Genomic DNA, 18,878 nt, shown 5'->3' on the forward strand with positions numbered 1-18,878 from the left:
AATGTAAATAAAATAATGTAAATTTGTATGAAAATAAAGATGCAAAATACCCATAAAATAACGCATTTTTTATAAATATACAAAATACACATGAAAGGATGTAAATATGTATAAAAATATGTATATACAAAATACACATTAAATAATGTAAATTCACGTCAAAATAAATAAACAAAATGTCAATAAAAGAATGTGTATTTGTATGAAAATAAATATACAAAATACACATAAGATAACATAAATTTGTATAAAACTATATACAAAAATACACAAAAATAATTTAAGTTTGTATGAAAATAAATATACAAAAAACACATATAATTAGGTAAATTTTTTTTGAAATACATATAAAAAATACACATAAAATACTGTAAATTTGAATGAAAATACATAAACAGATACACTTAAAATAACGTAAATTTGCATAAAAAAAATATATACAAAACTCAAACAGAATAATGTAAAATCGTATCAAAATAAATACACAGAATATTAATAAAATAATGTAAATTTGTATGAAAATAAAGAAGTAAAATACCCATAAAATAACGCATTTTTTTTAAATATATATACAAAAATACACATAAAAAAAATTATTTGTATTAAAATAAATATACAAAATACACATACAATAAGGTAAATCTGTATTGAAATAGATATGCAAAATACATATAAAATAATGTAAATTTTTTTCAAAATATATATACGAATACACATAAAATAACGTAGATTTGTATAAAAATATATATACAAAATACACGTAAAATGAAGTTAATACGTATAAAAAAATTTATACAAAATACACATAAAATAATGTAAATTCGTATCAAAATAAATAAACAAAATACCAATAAAAGAATGTGTATTTGTATAAATATAAATATACAAAATACACATAAAATAACGTAAATTTTTATAAAACTATATACAAAAATACACAGAAGTAATTAAATTCGTTTGAAAATAGATATACAAAATACAGATAAAATAAGCTAGATTTGAATTGAAATGTATATACAAAATACATAAAATAATGTAAATTTGTATCAAAATATTTAAAAAAATACATATAATAACGTGAATTTGTTTAAAAATATATAAACAAAATACACATTAAGTAATGTAAATACGTATAAAAAATATGTACAAAATACACATATAATCATGTAATTCGTATCAAACTAAATAAACAAAATAGCAATAAAATAATGTAAATTTGTATGAGAAAACATATACAAATACATATAAAATAACGCTAATTTCTATAAAAATATATGTCCAAAAATGAACGTAAAATAAATTAACTTTGGATAAAAATATATATACAAATCACACATTAAATAATGAAAATGCGTACATAAAATAACCTAAATTTGTATAAAACTATATACAAAAATACACAAAAATATTTTAAATCTGTATGAAAAGAAATATACAAAATACACATAAAATTAGGTTAATTTCTATTGAAATACATATACAAAATACACATAAAATAATGTAAATTTGAAAGAAAATATATAAACAAATACACATATAATAACGTAAATTTGTATGAAATATATATACAAAATACACATTAAATAATGTAAATATGTATAAAAAAATATATACAAAACACAAATAGAATAATGTAAAATCGTATCAAAATATATACACAGAATATTAATAAAATAATGTAAATTTGTATGAAAATTAAGATGCAAAATACCTATAAAATAACGCATTTTTTATAAAATTATTGATAGCAAAATACACATAAAATATTTGAATTTGTATCAAAATAAATATACAAAATGCACATACAATAAGGTAAATTTGTATTGAAATAGATATGCAAAATACATATAAAATAATGTAAATTTGTTTCAAAATATATATGCGAATACTCATAAAATAACATAATATTTATACAAATACACATTCTTTTATTGCTATAATGTTTATTTATATTTATACGAATTTACATTATTTTATGTGTATTTTGTTTAAATTTTTTATACGTATTTACATAATTTTATGTGTATTTTGTATATATATTTTTATAGAAATCTACGTTATTTTATGTGAATTCGTACATATATTTTGAAACAAATTTACATTGTTTTATATATACAATAAGGTAAATTTGTATTGAAATACATATGCAAAATACATATAAAGCAATGTAAATTTGTATGAAAATAAAGATGCAAAATACCCATAAAATAAAGCATATTTTTATAAAAATACATATACAAAAATACACATAGATTAATCAAATTTGTATTAAAATTAATATACAAAATGCACATACAATAAGGTAAATTTGTATTGAAAAAATATGCAAAATACACATAAAACAATGTAAATTTGTTTCAAAATATATATACGAATACACATAAAATAACGCAGATTTTTATAGAAATATATATACAAAATACACTTGAAATAATGTAAATACGTATAAAAATATATATACAAAATACACATTAAATAATGTTAATTCGTGTCAAAATAAATAAACAAAATATCATGAAAAGAATGTGTATTTGTATGAAAATAGATATACAAAATACATATAAAATAACCTAAATTTGTATAAAACTATAAAAAAAATACACAAAAATAATTTAAACTTGTATGAAAATAAATATACAAAAAACATATAAAATTAGGTAAATTTGTATTGAAATCCATATACAAAATACACATAAAATAATGTAAATTTGAATGAAAATATATAAACATATAGACTTAAAATAACGTAAATTTGTATTAAATATATATACAAAAAACACATTAAATAATGTAAATATGTATAAAAAAAATATACAAAACACAAATAAAATAATGTAAAATCGTATGAAAATAAATACAGAAAATATTAATAAAATAATGTAAATTTGTATGAAAATTAAGATGCAAAATACCCATAAAATAACGCATTTTTTTAAAAAATATATATACGAAAAAACTTAAAATATTTGATTTTGTATTAAAATAAATAGATATACAAAATACACATAAAATAAGCTAAATTAAATGAAAAATATATACAAAATACACATAGAATAATGTAAAATCGTGTCAAAATAAATACACAGAATATCAATAAAATAATGTAATTTTGTATGAAAATAAAGATGCAAAATACCCATAAAATAAAGCATATTTATTTAAAAATACATATACAAAAATACACATAGAATAATTAAATTTGTATTAAAATTAATATACAAAATGCACGTACAATAAGGTAAATTTGTATTGAAAAAATATACAAAATGCACATTAAAGCGTAAATTTGTTTAAAAATCTATATACGAATACACATAAAATAACGCAGATTTCTATAGAAATATATATACAAAATACACTTGAAATAATGTAAATACGTATAAAAATATATATACAAAATACACATTATATAATGTTAATTCGTGTCAAAATAAATAAACAAAATATCATGAAAAGAATGTGTATTTGTATGAAAATAGATATACAAAATACACATAAAATAACCTAAATTTGTATAAAACTATATACAAAAATACACAAAAATAATTTAAACGTATGAAAATGAATATACAAAAAACATATAAAATTAGGTAAATTTGTATTGAAATACATATACAAAATACTCATAAAATAAGCTAAATTTGAATTGAAATGTATATACAAAATACATAAAATAATGTAAATTTGTATCAAAATACTTATACAAATACACATATAATAACGTAAATTTGTATAAAAATATATAAACAAAATACACATTAAATAATGTAAATACGTATAAAAAAATGTACAAAATACACAAATAATCATGTAATTCGTATCAAAATAAATAGACAAAATACTAATAAAAAAATGTAAATTTCTATGAGAAAACATATACAAAATACACATAAATAACGCAAATATCAATAAAAATATATATAATATAATATATTTTTAAACATTTTTAAAATATTTAATGAATATTTTGTATATATATTTTATCCAAATTTACGTTATGTTATATGTATTTGTTTATATATTTTCATACAAATTTACATTATTTTATGTGAGTTTTGTATATGTATTTCAATACAAATTTGCCTAACTTTATGTGTATTTTGCATTTCTATTTTCAAACAAATTTAAATTTTTTTTGTGTATTTTTGTATATATTTTTATACAAATTTTAGTTATTTTATTTGTTTTTTGCATATATATTTTCCTACAAATATACATTCTTTTATTGGAATTTTGTGTATTTAATTTTTACGAATTTACATTATTTTATGTGTATTTTGTATATATATTTTTCTACGTATTTAAATTATTTTATGTCTATTTTATATATACATTTTCATAAAAATTTACGTTATTTTATTGTGTGTATTCGTATATATTTTGAAACAAATTTTATACAAATTCATGTTATTTTATGTGTATTTGTATATATATTTTCATACAAATTTATATTATTTTATGTGTATTCTTACATATATTTTATTACAAATTTACCTTATTTTATGTTTATTTTGTATATTTATTTCATTTAATATAATCAAATTTAAATTTATTGTATATGCATTTTGTATATTAATTTTAATACAAATTTAATTACTCTATGTGTATTTTTCTATATGTATTTTTATAAAAATCTGCTTTATTTTATGGGTATTTTGCATCTTTATTTTCATACAAATTTACGTTATTTTATTGATATTCTGCTCATTCATTTTGATACGATTTGACATTATTCTATGTGTATTTTGTATTTATTTTTCATACAAATTTACGTTATTTTATGTGTATTTGTTTATATATTTTAACACAAATTTACAATATTTTATGGGTATTTTGTATATATATTTCAAAGAAATTTACCTAGTTTTATGTGTATTTTGAATTTCTATTTTCATTCAAACTCAAATTATTTTTATGTATTTTTGTATATATTTCAATACAAATTTTAGTTAGGTTATGTGAATTTTGTAAATCTATTTTCATTCAAATATATATTATTTTATTGGTATTTTGTTGATTTATATTGATACGAATTTACATTATTTTATATGTACTTTGTATATATATTTTTATACGCATTTACATTATTTAATATTTATTTTGAGTATAAAATTTTATACAAATTCATGGTATTTTATGTGTATTTGTATATATATTTTCATATAAATTTACATTATTTTATGTGTATTTTGTACATATATTTCATTACAAATTTACCTTATTTTATTTTGTATGTGTATTTTGTACATTTATATTTATACAAATACACATTCTTTTATTGGTATTTTGTTTATTTATTTTGTTTCGATTTTACATTATTTTATGTGTATTTTGTTTACATTTTTTTATACGTATTTACTTAATTTTATGTGTATTTTGTATATATATTTTTATAGAAATCTACGTTATTTTATGTGTATTCTTACATATATTTTGAAACAAATTTACATTGTTTTATATGTACAATAAGGTAAATTTGTATTGAAATAGATATGCAAAATACATATTAAGCAATGTAAATTTGTTTCAAAATATGTATACGAATACACCTAAAATAACGTAGATTTCTATAAAAATATATATACAAAATACCCATAAAATGAAGTAAATACGTATAAAAAATGTATACAAAATACACATAAAATAATGTAAATTCGTATCAAAATAAATAAACAAAATACCAATGAAAGAATGTGTATTTGTATAAATATAAATATAAAAAATACACATAAAATAACGTAAATTTATATAAAACTATATACAAAAATACACAGAAGTAATTAAATTTGTATGAAAATATATACAAAACAAACAGAAAATAAGCTAAATTTGAATTGAAATATATATACAAAATACATGAAATAAAGTAAATTGGTATCAAAATATTTATACAAATAGACATATAATAACGTAAATTTGTATGAAAATATATAAACAAAATACACATTAAATAATGTAAATACGTATAAAAAAATGTGTACAAAATACACATATAATCATGTAATTCGTATCAAAATAAATAAACAAAATACCAATAAAATAATATAAATTTGTATGAGTAAACGTGTATAAATATAAATGTACAAAATACACATACAAAATAAACATAAAATAAGGTAAATTTGCAATGAAATATATATACAAAATACACATAAAATAATGTAAATTTATATGAAAATATATATACAAATACACATAAAATACCATGAATTTGTATAAAATTATATATATTAAAAATAAATATTAAATAATGTAAATGCGTATAAAAATAAATATAAAAAAATCATATAAAATAATGTAAATTCGTATCAATATAAATCAACAAAATACCAATAAAATAATATATATTTGAATGAAAATAGATTTACAAAATACACATAACATAACTAAAATTTGTATTGAAATATATACAAAAATACATAAAAATAATTTGAGTTTGTATGAAAATAGATATTCAAAATACACAAAAAACTAGGTAAATTTCTTTTGAAATATATATACAAAATACCCATAAAATATTGTAAATTTGTGTCAAAATATATAAACAAATACACATAAAATAACGTAAATTTGTATGAAAAATATTTACAAAATACACATAGAATAATGTCAAATCGTATCAAAATGAATGAGCAGAATATCAATAAAATAACGTAAATCTGTATGAAAATAAAGATGCAAAATACCCATAAAATAAAGCATATTTTTATAAAAATACATATAAAAAATACACATAGAAAAATTAAATTTGTATTAAAATTAATATACAAAATGCATATACAATAAGGTAAATTTGTATTGAAAAAATATGCAAAATACAAATAAAAGTGTAAATTTGTTTAAAAATCTATATACGAATACACATAATATAACGTAGATTTCTATAGAAATATATATACAAAATACACATGAAATGATGTAAATACGTATAAAAATATATATACAAAATACACATTAAATAATTTAAATTCTCGTCAAAATAAATAAACAAAATATCAATAAAAGAATGTGTATTTGTATGAAAATAGATATACAAAATACTCATAAAATAACCTAAGTTTGTATAAAACTATATACAAAAATACACAAAAATAATTTAAATTTGTATGGAAATAAATATACAAAACACACATAGAATTAGGTAAATTTGTATTGAAATACATATACAAAATACACATAAAATACTGTAAATTTGAATGAAAATACATAAACAAATACACTTAAAATAACATAAATTTGTATAAAAAAATATATACAAAACACAAATAGAATAATGTAAAATCGTATCAAAATAAATACACAGAATATTAATAAAATAATGTAAATTTGTATGAAAATAAAGAAGCAAAATACCCATGAAATATATATACAAAAATACACATAAAATTTTTTATTTGTATTAAATAAATATACAAAATACATATACAATAAGGTAAATCTGTATTGAAATAGATATGCAAAATACATATAAAACAATGTAAATTTGTTTCAAAATATATATACGAATACACATTAAATAACGTATATTTGTATAAAAATATATATACAAAATACACGTAAAATGAAGTAAATACGTATAAAAAAAATGTATACAAAATACACATAAAATAATGTAAATTCGTATCAAAATAAATAAACAAAATACCAATAAAAGAATGTGTATTTGTATAAATATAAATATACAAAATACACATAAAATAACGTAAATTTGTATAAAACTATATACAAAAATACACAGAAGTAATTAAATTCGTATGAAAATAGATATACAAAATACAGATAAAATAAGCTAAATTTGAATTGAAATGTATATACAAAATACATAAAATAATGTAAATTTGTATCAAAATATTTATAAAAATACATATAATAACGTAAATTTGTTTAAAAATATATAAACAAAATACACATTAAGTAATGTAAATACGTATAAAAAATATGTACAAAATACATATATAATCATGTAATTCGTATCAAACTAAATAAACAAAATAGCAATAAAATAATGTAAATTTGTATGAGAAAACATATACAAATACATATAAAATAACGCTAATTTCTATAAAAATATATGTCCAAAAATGAACGTAAAATAAGTTAACTTTGGATAAAAATATATATACAAAATACACATTAAATAATGTAAATGCGTACATAAAATAACCTAAATTTGTATAAAACAATATACAAAAATACACAAAAATAATTTAAATTTGTATGAAAAGAAATATACAAAATACACATAAAATTAGGTTAATTTCTATTGAAATACATATACAAAATACACATAAAATAATGTAAATTTGAAAGAAAATATATAAACAAATACACATATAATAACGTAAATTTGTATGAAATATATATACAAAATACACATTAAATAATGTAAATATGTATAAAAAAATATATACAAAACACAAATAGAATAATGTAAAATCGTATCAAAATATGTACACAGAATATTAATAAAATAATGTAAATTTGTATGAAAATTAAGATGCAAAATATATATAAAATAACGCATTTTTTATATAATTATTGATACCAAAATACACATAAAATATTTGAATTTGTATCAAAATAAATATACAAAATGCACATACAATAAGGTAAATTTGTATTGAAATAGATATGCAAAATACATATAAAATAATGTAAATTTGTTTCAAAATATATATGCGAATACACATAAAATAACGTAGATTTCTATAAAAATACATATACAAAATACACATAAAATTAAGTAAATACGTATAAAAAAATGTATACAAAATACAAATAAAATAATGTAAATTCGTATAAATATAAATAAACAATATAGCAATAAAAGAATGTGTATTTGTATAAATATAAATATACAAAATGCACATAAAATAACGTTAATTTATATAAAACTATATACATAAAATAACGCAAATTTCTATAAAAATATATGTACAAAAATTAACATAAAATAAATTTGCATATAAAAATATATACAAAACACACATTAGATAATGTAAATGAGTATAAAAATATGTATACAAAATACCTATGAAATAATCTAAATTAGTATCGAATTAAATTAAGAAAATGCCAATATAATAATGTAGTTTTGGATGAAAATATATATACAAAATACACATAAAATAACCTAAATACAAATACAAATATACACATAAAATAATTTAAAATTGAATGAAATAAATATACAAAATAAACATAAAATAATGTAAATTTGTAATGAAATATATGAAAAAATACACATAAAATAATATAAATTTGTATGAAAATATATATACAAATACACATTAAATAACATGAATTTGTATAAAATTTGTATCAAAATATATACGAATACACACAATAAAATAACGTAATTTTTTTATGAAAATGTATATACAAAATACACATAAAATAATGTAAATTTGTATAAAAATATATAAACAAATACACATAAAATAATGTAAATTTGGATAAAATATATATACAAAATAAACCTTAAATAATGTAAATATGTAAAAAAAATATATACAAAATACACATAAAATAATGTTAAATCGTATCAAAATAAATGAAGAGAATATCAATAAAATAATGTAAATTTGTATGAAAATAAAGCTGCAAAATATCCATATAATAACGCATATTTGCATAAAAATATATATACAAAAATACATATAAAATAATTAAATTTGAATTAAAATAAATATACAAAATGTACGTACAATTAAGAAAATTTGTATTGAAATAGATATGCAAAATACACATCAATAATGTAAATTTGTATCAAAATATATATACGAATACTCATAAAATAAGGAAAAGTTCTATGAAAATATACATACAAAATAGATATACAAAATACACATATAACTAGTTAAATTTGTATTTAAATACATGTACAAAAAACACATAAAATAATGTAGATTTGTATGAAATGAAAACAAATACATTTTATATAAAATATATATACAAAATACACATAGAATAATGTAAAATCATACCAAATAAATACACAGAATATCAATAAAATAATGTAAATTTGTATGAAAATAAAGATGCAAAATACCCATAAAATAAAGCATATTTTTATAAAAATACATACACAAAAATACACATAGATTAATCAAATTTGTATTAAAATTAATATACAAAATGCACATACAATAATGTAAATTTGTATTGAAAAAATATGCAAAATACACATAAAACAATGTAAATTTGTTTCAAAATATATATACGAATACACATAAAATAACGTAGATTTCTATAGAAATATATATACAAAATACACTTGAAATAATGTAAATACGTATAAAAATATATATACAAAATACACATTAAATAATGTTAATTCGTGTCAAATAAATAAAAAAAATATCATGAATAGAATGTGTATTTGTATGAAAATAGATATACAAAATACACATAAAATAACCTAAATTTGTATAAAACTATATACAAAAATAAACAAAAATAATTTAAACTTGTATGAAAATAAATATACAAAAAACATAAAATTAGGTAAATTTGTATTGAAATACATATACAAAATACACATAAAATAATGTAAATTTGAATGAAAATATATAAACATATAGACTTAAAATAACGTAAATTTGTATCAAATATATATATACAAAAAAGACATTAAAAAATGTAAATATGTATAAAAAATATATACAAAACACAAATAAAATAATGTAAAATCGTATCAAAATAAATACAGAAAATATTAATAAAATAATGTAAATTTGTATGAAAATTAAGATTCAAAATACCCATGTCATGTGTATTCGTATATATATTTTGAAACAAATTTACATTGTTTATATGTATTTTGCATATCTATTTTTGTGTATTCTGTATTTATTTTTGTTATACATAGAATAATGTAAAATCGTATCAAAATAAGTACACAGAATATCAATAAAATAATTTAAATTTGTATGAAAACAAAGATGCAAAATACCCATAAGATAAAGCATATTTTTTTTTAAAAATACATATACAAAAATACACTTAGAATAATTAAATTTGTATTAAAATTAATATACAAAATGCACACATACAATAAGGTAAATTTGTATTGAAAAAAAACGCAAAATACAAATAAAACATTGTAAATTTGTTTCAAAATATATATACGAATACACATAAAATAACGTAGATTTCTATAGAAATATATATACAAAATACACTTGAAATTATGTAAATACGTATAAAAATATATATATAAAATACAAATTAAGTAATGTGAATTCGTGTCAAAATAAATAAACAAAATATCATGAAAAGAATGTGTATTTGTATGAAAATAAATAATAGATAATAAATTTGTATGAAATATATATATAAGATATACATTAAATAATGTAAATATGTATAAAAAAAATATATACAAAAAACAAATAGAATAATGTAAGATCGTATCAAAATAAATACACCGAATATTAATAAAATAATGTAAATTTGTATGAAAATAAAGATGCAAAATTCCCATCAAATAGCGCATTTCTTATAAAAATATATATACCAAAATACACATAAAATATTTAAATTTGTATTGAAATAAATGTACAAAATGCACATACAATAAGGTAAACTTCTATTGAAAGAGATATGCAAAAATACATATAAAACAAAGTAAATTTGTTTCAAAATATATATACGAATACACATAAAATAACGTAGATTTCTATAAAAATATATATACAAAAACCACATAAAATTAGGTAAATACGTATAAAAAAATGTAAACAAAATACACATAAAATAATATAAATTCGAAACAAAATAAATAAACAAAATACCAATAAAAGAATGTGTATTTGTATAAATATAAATGTACAAAATACACATACAAAATAAACATAAAATAAGGTAAATTTGTAATGAAATATATGTACAAAATACACATAAAATAATGTAAAGTTATATGAAAATATATATACAAAAACACATAAAATACCATGAATTTGTATAAAATTATATATTCAAAATAAATATTAAATAATGTAAATGCGTATAAAAATATATATAAAAAGTACATATAAAATAATGTAAATTCGTATCAATATAAATCAACAAAATACCAATAAAATAATATATATTTGATTGAAAATAGATTTACAAAATACACATAACATAACTAAAATTTGTATTGAAATATATACAAAAATACATAAAAATAATTTGAGTTTGTATGAAAATAAATATTAAAAATACACATAAAATAGGTAAATTTCTTTTGAAATATATATACAAAATACCCATAAAATATTGTAAATTTGTGTCAGAATATATAAACAAATACACATAAAATAACGTAAATTTGTTTCAAAAATATATACAAAATACACATAGAATAATGTCAAATCGTATCAAAATGAATGAGCAGAATATCAATAAAATAACGTAAATTTGTATGAAAATAAAGATGCAAAATACCCATAAAATAAAGCATATTTTTATAAAAATACATATACAAAAATACACATAGAATAATTAATTTGTATTAAAATTAATATACAAAATGCATATACAATAAGGTAAATTTGTATTGAAAAAATATGCAAAATACACATAAAAGTGTAAATTTGTTTAAAAATCTATATACGAATACACATAATATAACGTAGATTTCTATAGAAAGATATACAAAATACACATGAAATGATGTAAATACGTATAAAAATATATATCCAAAATACACATTAAATAATTTAAATTCTCGTCAAAATAAATAAACAAAATATCAATAAAAGAATGTGTATTTGTATGAAAATAGATATACAAAATACTCATAAAATAACCTGTTTGTATAAAACTATATACAAAAATACACAAAAATAATTTAAATTTGTATGAAAATAAATATACAAAATACACAAAATTATTTTGTATATCTATTTTATACAAATGTACGTTATTTTATGTGAATTTGTTTTCATTTCATACAAATTTACATTATTTTATGTGTATTTTGTACATGTATTTAAATACAAATTTAACTAATTACATATTTTTATAAAAATACATATACAAAAATACACATAGATTAATCAAATTTGTATTAAAATTAATATACAAAATGCACATACAATAAGGTAAATTTGTATTGAAAAAATATGCAAAATACACATAAAACAATGTAAATTTGTTTCAAAATATATATTCGAATACACATAAAATAACGCAGATTTCTATAGAAATATATATACAAAATACACTTGAAATAATGTAAATACGTATAAAAATATATATACAAAATACACATTAAATAATGTTAATTCGTGTCAAAATAAATAAACAAAATATCATGAAAAGAATGTGTATTTGTATGAAAATAGATATACAAAATACACATAAAATAACCTAAATTTGTATAAAACTATAAACAAAAATACACAAAAATGATTTAAACTTGTAGGAAAATAAATATACAAAAAACATATAAAATTAGGTAAATTTGTATTGAAATACATATACAAAATACACATAAAATAATGTAAATTTGAATGAAAATATATAAACATATAGACTTAAAATAACGTAAATTTGTATCAAATATATATACAAAAAACACATTAAATAATGTAAATATGTATAAAAAATATATACAAAACACAAATAAAATAATGTAAAATCGTATCAAAATAAATACAGAAAATATTAATAAAATAATGTAAATTTGTATGAAAATTAAGATGCAAAATACCCATAAAATAACGCATTTTTTATAAAAATATATATACGAAAAAACATAAAATATTTGATTATGTATTAAAATAAATAGATATACAAAATACACATAAAATAAGCTAAATTTGAATTGAAATATATATACAAAATACATAAAATAATGTAAATTTGTATCAAAATACCTATACAAATACACATATAATAACGTAAATTTGTATAAAAATATATAAACAAAATACACATTAAATAATGTAAATACGTATAAAAAAAGTAAAAAACACAAATAATCATGTAATTCGTATCAAAATAAATAGACAAAATACCAATAAAATAATGTAAATTTCTATGAGAAAACATACACAAAATACACATAAATAACGCAAATATCAATAAAAATATATATAATATAATATATTTTTATACATATTTAAAATATTTAATGTATATTTTGTATATATATATTTTATCCAAATTTACGTGATTTTATATGTATTTGTTTATATATTTTCATACAAATTTACATTATTTTATGTGAGTTTTGTATATGTATTTCAATACAAATTTGCCTAACTTTATGTGTATTTTGCATATCTATTTTCAAACAAATTTAAATTATTTTTGTGTATTTTTGTATATATTTTTATACAAATTCTAGTTATTTTATTTTTTTTGTATATATATTTTCCTACAAATATACATTCTTTTATTGGAATTTTGTGTATTTAATTTTTTTGCCAATTTACATTATTTTATGTGTATTTTGTATATATATTTTTCTACGTATTTAAACTATTTTATGTGTATTTTATATATACATTTTCATAAAAATTTACGTTATTTTATTGTGTGTATTCGTATATATTTTGAAACATTTTATACAAATTCATGTTATTTTATGTGTATTTGTATATATATTTTCATACAAATTTATATTATTTTATGTGTATTCTTACATATATTTTATTACAAATTTACCTTATTTTATGTTTATTTTGTATATTTATTTCATTCAATTTTAAATTATTTAATGTGTATATTTGTATTTGTATTTAGGTTATTTTATGTGTGTTTTCTATATATATTTTCATCCAAAATTACATTATTTTATTGTTATTTTCTTAATTTAACTCGATACGAATTTAGATTATTTCATAGGTATTTTGTATACATATTTTTATACTCATTTACATTATCTAATGTGTGTTTTGTATATATATTTTTATGGAAACTAATTTTATGTGCATTTTTGAACATATATTTTTATAGAAACTTAAAACGTTATTTTATGTGTATTTTGTATATGTTTTCTCATACAAATTTACATTATTTAATTAGTTTTTTGTTTATTTATTTTGATACGAATGACTTGATTATTGGTGTATTTTGTAAATATTTTTATACGTATTTACATTACTTAATGTGTATTTTGTTTATATATTTTTTTACAAATTTACGTTATTATATGTGTATTTGTTAAAAATATTTTGAAACGAATTTACTTTATTTTATGTATTTTGTATATATATTTCAATTCAAATTTAACTTATTTTGTGTGTATTTTGTATATCTATTTTCATGCAAATTTAATTACTTCTGTGTATTTTTGTATATAGTTTTATACAAATTTACGTTATTTTATGTGCATTTTGTATATTTATATTTATACAAATACACATTCTCTTATTGGTATTTTGTTTATTTATATTTATACGAATTTACATTATTTTATGTGTATTTTGTATACATTTTTGATTCGTATTTACTTAATTTTATTTGTATTTTGTATATATATATTTATAGAAATCAACGTTATTTTATGTGTATTCGTATATATATTTTGAAACAAATTTACATTGTTTTATATGTTTTTTGCATATCTATTTCTATACAAATTTACCTTATTGTATATGCATTTTGTATAATTATTTTAATACAAATTCAAATATTTTATGTGTATTTTGGTATATATAATTTTATAAAAAATGCGTTATTTTATAGGTATTTTGCATCTTAGTTTTCATACAAATGTACATTATTTTATTAATATTCTGTGTATATATTTTGATACGATTTTATATTATACTATTTGTGTTTTGTATATATTTTTTTATACATATTTTCATTATTTAATGTGTATTTTTTATATATATTTTATACAAATTAACGTCATTTTAAGTGTATTTGTTTATATAATTTCATTCAAATTTACATTATCTTAAGTGTATTTTGTATATGTATTTCAATACAAATTTACCTAATTTTATGTGTATTTTGTATATTTATTTTCATACAAATTAAAATAATTTTGTGTTTTTTTGTATATACATATAGAGTAAATTTCCATGAAAATATATATTCAAATAAGTATAAAAATATATATATCAAATACACCTAAAAAAATGAAAATTCGTATCAAAATAAATAAACAAAATTCCGATAAAAGAACGTATATTTGTAGGAAAATAAATATACAAAATACACATAAAATTACGAAAATTTGAATAAAAATATATACAAAAAAACAAAAAAATATATTTAAATTTGTATGAAAATAGATATACAAAATAGACATATAATTAGTTAAATTTGTATTTAAATACATGTACAAAATACACATAAATTATTGTAAATTTGTATGAAATGAAAACAAATTCACATAAAATAACGTACATTTGTATAAAATAGATTTACAAAATATACATAGAATAATGTAAAATCGTATCAAAATAAATACACAGAATATCAATAAAATAATGTAATTTTGTATGAAAATAAAGATGCAAAATACCCATAAAATAAAGCATATTTTTTTAAAATACATATACAAGAATACACATAGAATAACTAAATTTGTATTAAAATTAATATACAAAATGCACGTACAATAAGGGAAATTTGTATTGAAAAAATATACAAAATGCACATAAAACAATGTATATTTGTTTCAAAATATATATACGAATACACATAAAATAACGTATATTTCTATAGAAATATATATACAAAATACACATGAAATGACGTAAATACGTATAAAAATATATATACACAATACACATTAAATAATGTAAATTCGCATCAAAATAAATAAACAAAATATCAATAAAAGAATGTGTATTTGTATGAAAATATATATACAAAATACACATAAAATATTGTAAATTTGTATAAAACTCTATTAAAAAAATACACAAAAATAATTTAAATTTGTATAAAAATATATATACAAAATACACATAAAACTAGTTAAATTTCTATTGAAATACATATACAAATAAAATAATGTAAATTTGAATGAAAATATATAAACAAATACACTCAAAATAACGTAAATTTGTATGAAATATATATAGAAAATACACATTAAATAATGTAAATATGTATAAAAAAATATATACAAAACACAAATAGAATAATGTAAAATAGTATCAAAATAAATACACAGAATATTAATAAAATAATGTAAATTTGTATGAAAATAAAGACGCAAAATACCCATAAAACTACGCATTTTTTATGAAAATATTTATACCAAAATACACATAACATACAAAATGCACATACAATAAGGTAAATTTGTATTGAAATAGATATGCAAAATACACATAAAACAATGTAAATTTGTTTCAAAATATATATACGAATACACATAAAATAACGTAGGTTTCTATAAAAATCTATATACAAAATATACATAAAATGAAGTAAATACGTATAAGAAAATGTATACAAAATACACATAAAATAATGTAAACTCGTATCAAAATAAATAAACTAAATGCCAATAAAAGAATGTTTACTTGTATAAATATAAATATACAAAACACATATAAAATAACGTAAAATTGTATAAAACTATATACAAAAATAAACAAAAATAATTAAATTTGTATGAAAATAGATATACAAAAGACACATAAAATAAGCTAAATTTGAATTGAAATAAATATTTCTATACATAAAATAATGTAAATTTGTATCAAAATATATATTCAAATACACATATATTAAAATTAATATACAAAATGCGTATATAATAAGGTAAATTTGTATTGAAAAAATATGCAACATAACGTTTACTCATACAAATTTATATTATTTTATTGGTATTTTGTTTATTTATTTTGATACGAATTACATGATTATATGTGTATTTTGTACATATTTTTTTATACGTATTTACATTATTTAATGTGTATTTTGTTTATATATTTTCATACAAATTTACGTTATTATATGTGTATTTGTATAAATATTTTGATACAAATTTACTTTATTTCATGTATTTTGTATATATATTTCAATTCAAATTTAGCTTATTTTGTGTGTATTTTGTATATATTTTCATACAAATTTAGTTACTTCTGTGTATTTTTGTATATAGTTTTATATAAATTTACGTTATTTTATGTATATTTTGTATATTTATATTTATACAAATACACATTCTTTTATTGCTATTTTGTTTATTTATTTTGATACGAATTTACATTATTTTATGTGTATTTTGTATACATTTTTTTATACGTATTTACTTCATTTTATGTGTATTTTGTATATATTTTTATAGAAATCTACGTTATTATATGTGTATTCGTATATATATTTTGAAACAAATTTACATTGTTTTATATGTATTTTGCATATCTATTTCAATACAAATTTACCTTATTATATGTGTTTTTTGTATATTTATTTTAATACAAATTTAATTTTTTGATGTGTATTTTGGTATATATATTTTTATAAATAAAAAAAAGCGTTATTTTATGGGTATTTTGCTTCTTTATTTTCATACAAATTTACATTATTTTATTAATATTCTGTGTATTTATTTTGATACGATTTTACATTATTCTATTTGTGTTTTGTACATATTTTTTTATACAAATTTACGTTATTTTAAGTGTATTTGTTTATGTATTTTCATTCAAATTTACATTATTTTATGTGTATTTTGTGTATGTATTTCAATACAAATTTACCTAATTTCATGTGTATTTTGTATATTTATTTTCTTACAAATTTAAAATATTTTTGTGTATTTTTGTATATAGTTTGATACAAATTTAGGTTATTTTATGTGTATTTTGTATATCTATTTTCATACAAATACACATTCTTTTATTGATATTTTGTTTATTTATTTTGACGCGAATTTTATGTGAATTTGTTTTCATTTCATACAAATT

Source organism: Eriocheir sinensis, unplaced genomic scaffold, assembly GCF_024679095.1.
Source record: "Eriocheir sinensis breed Jianghai 21 unplaced genomic scaffold, ASM2467909v1 Scaffold90, whole genome shotgun sequence".
Classification (NCBI taxonomy): domain Eukaryota; kingdom Metazoa; phylum Arthropoda; class Malacostraca; order Decapoda; family Varunidae; genus Eriocheir; species Eriocheir sinensis.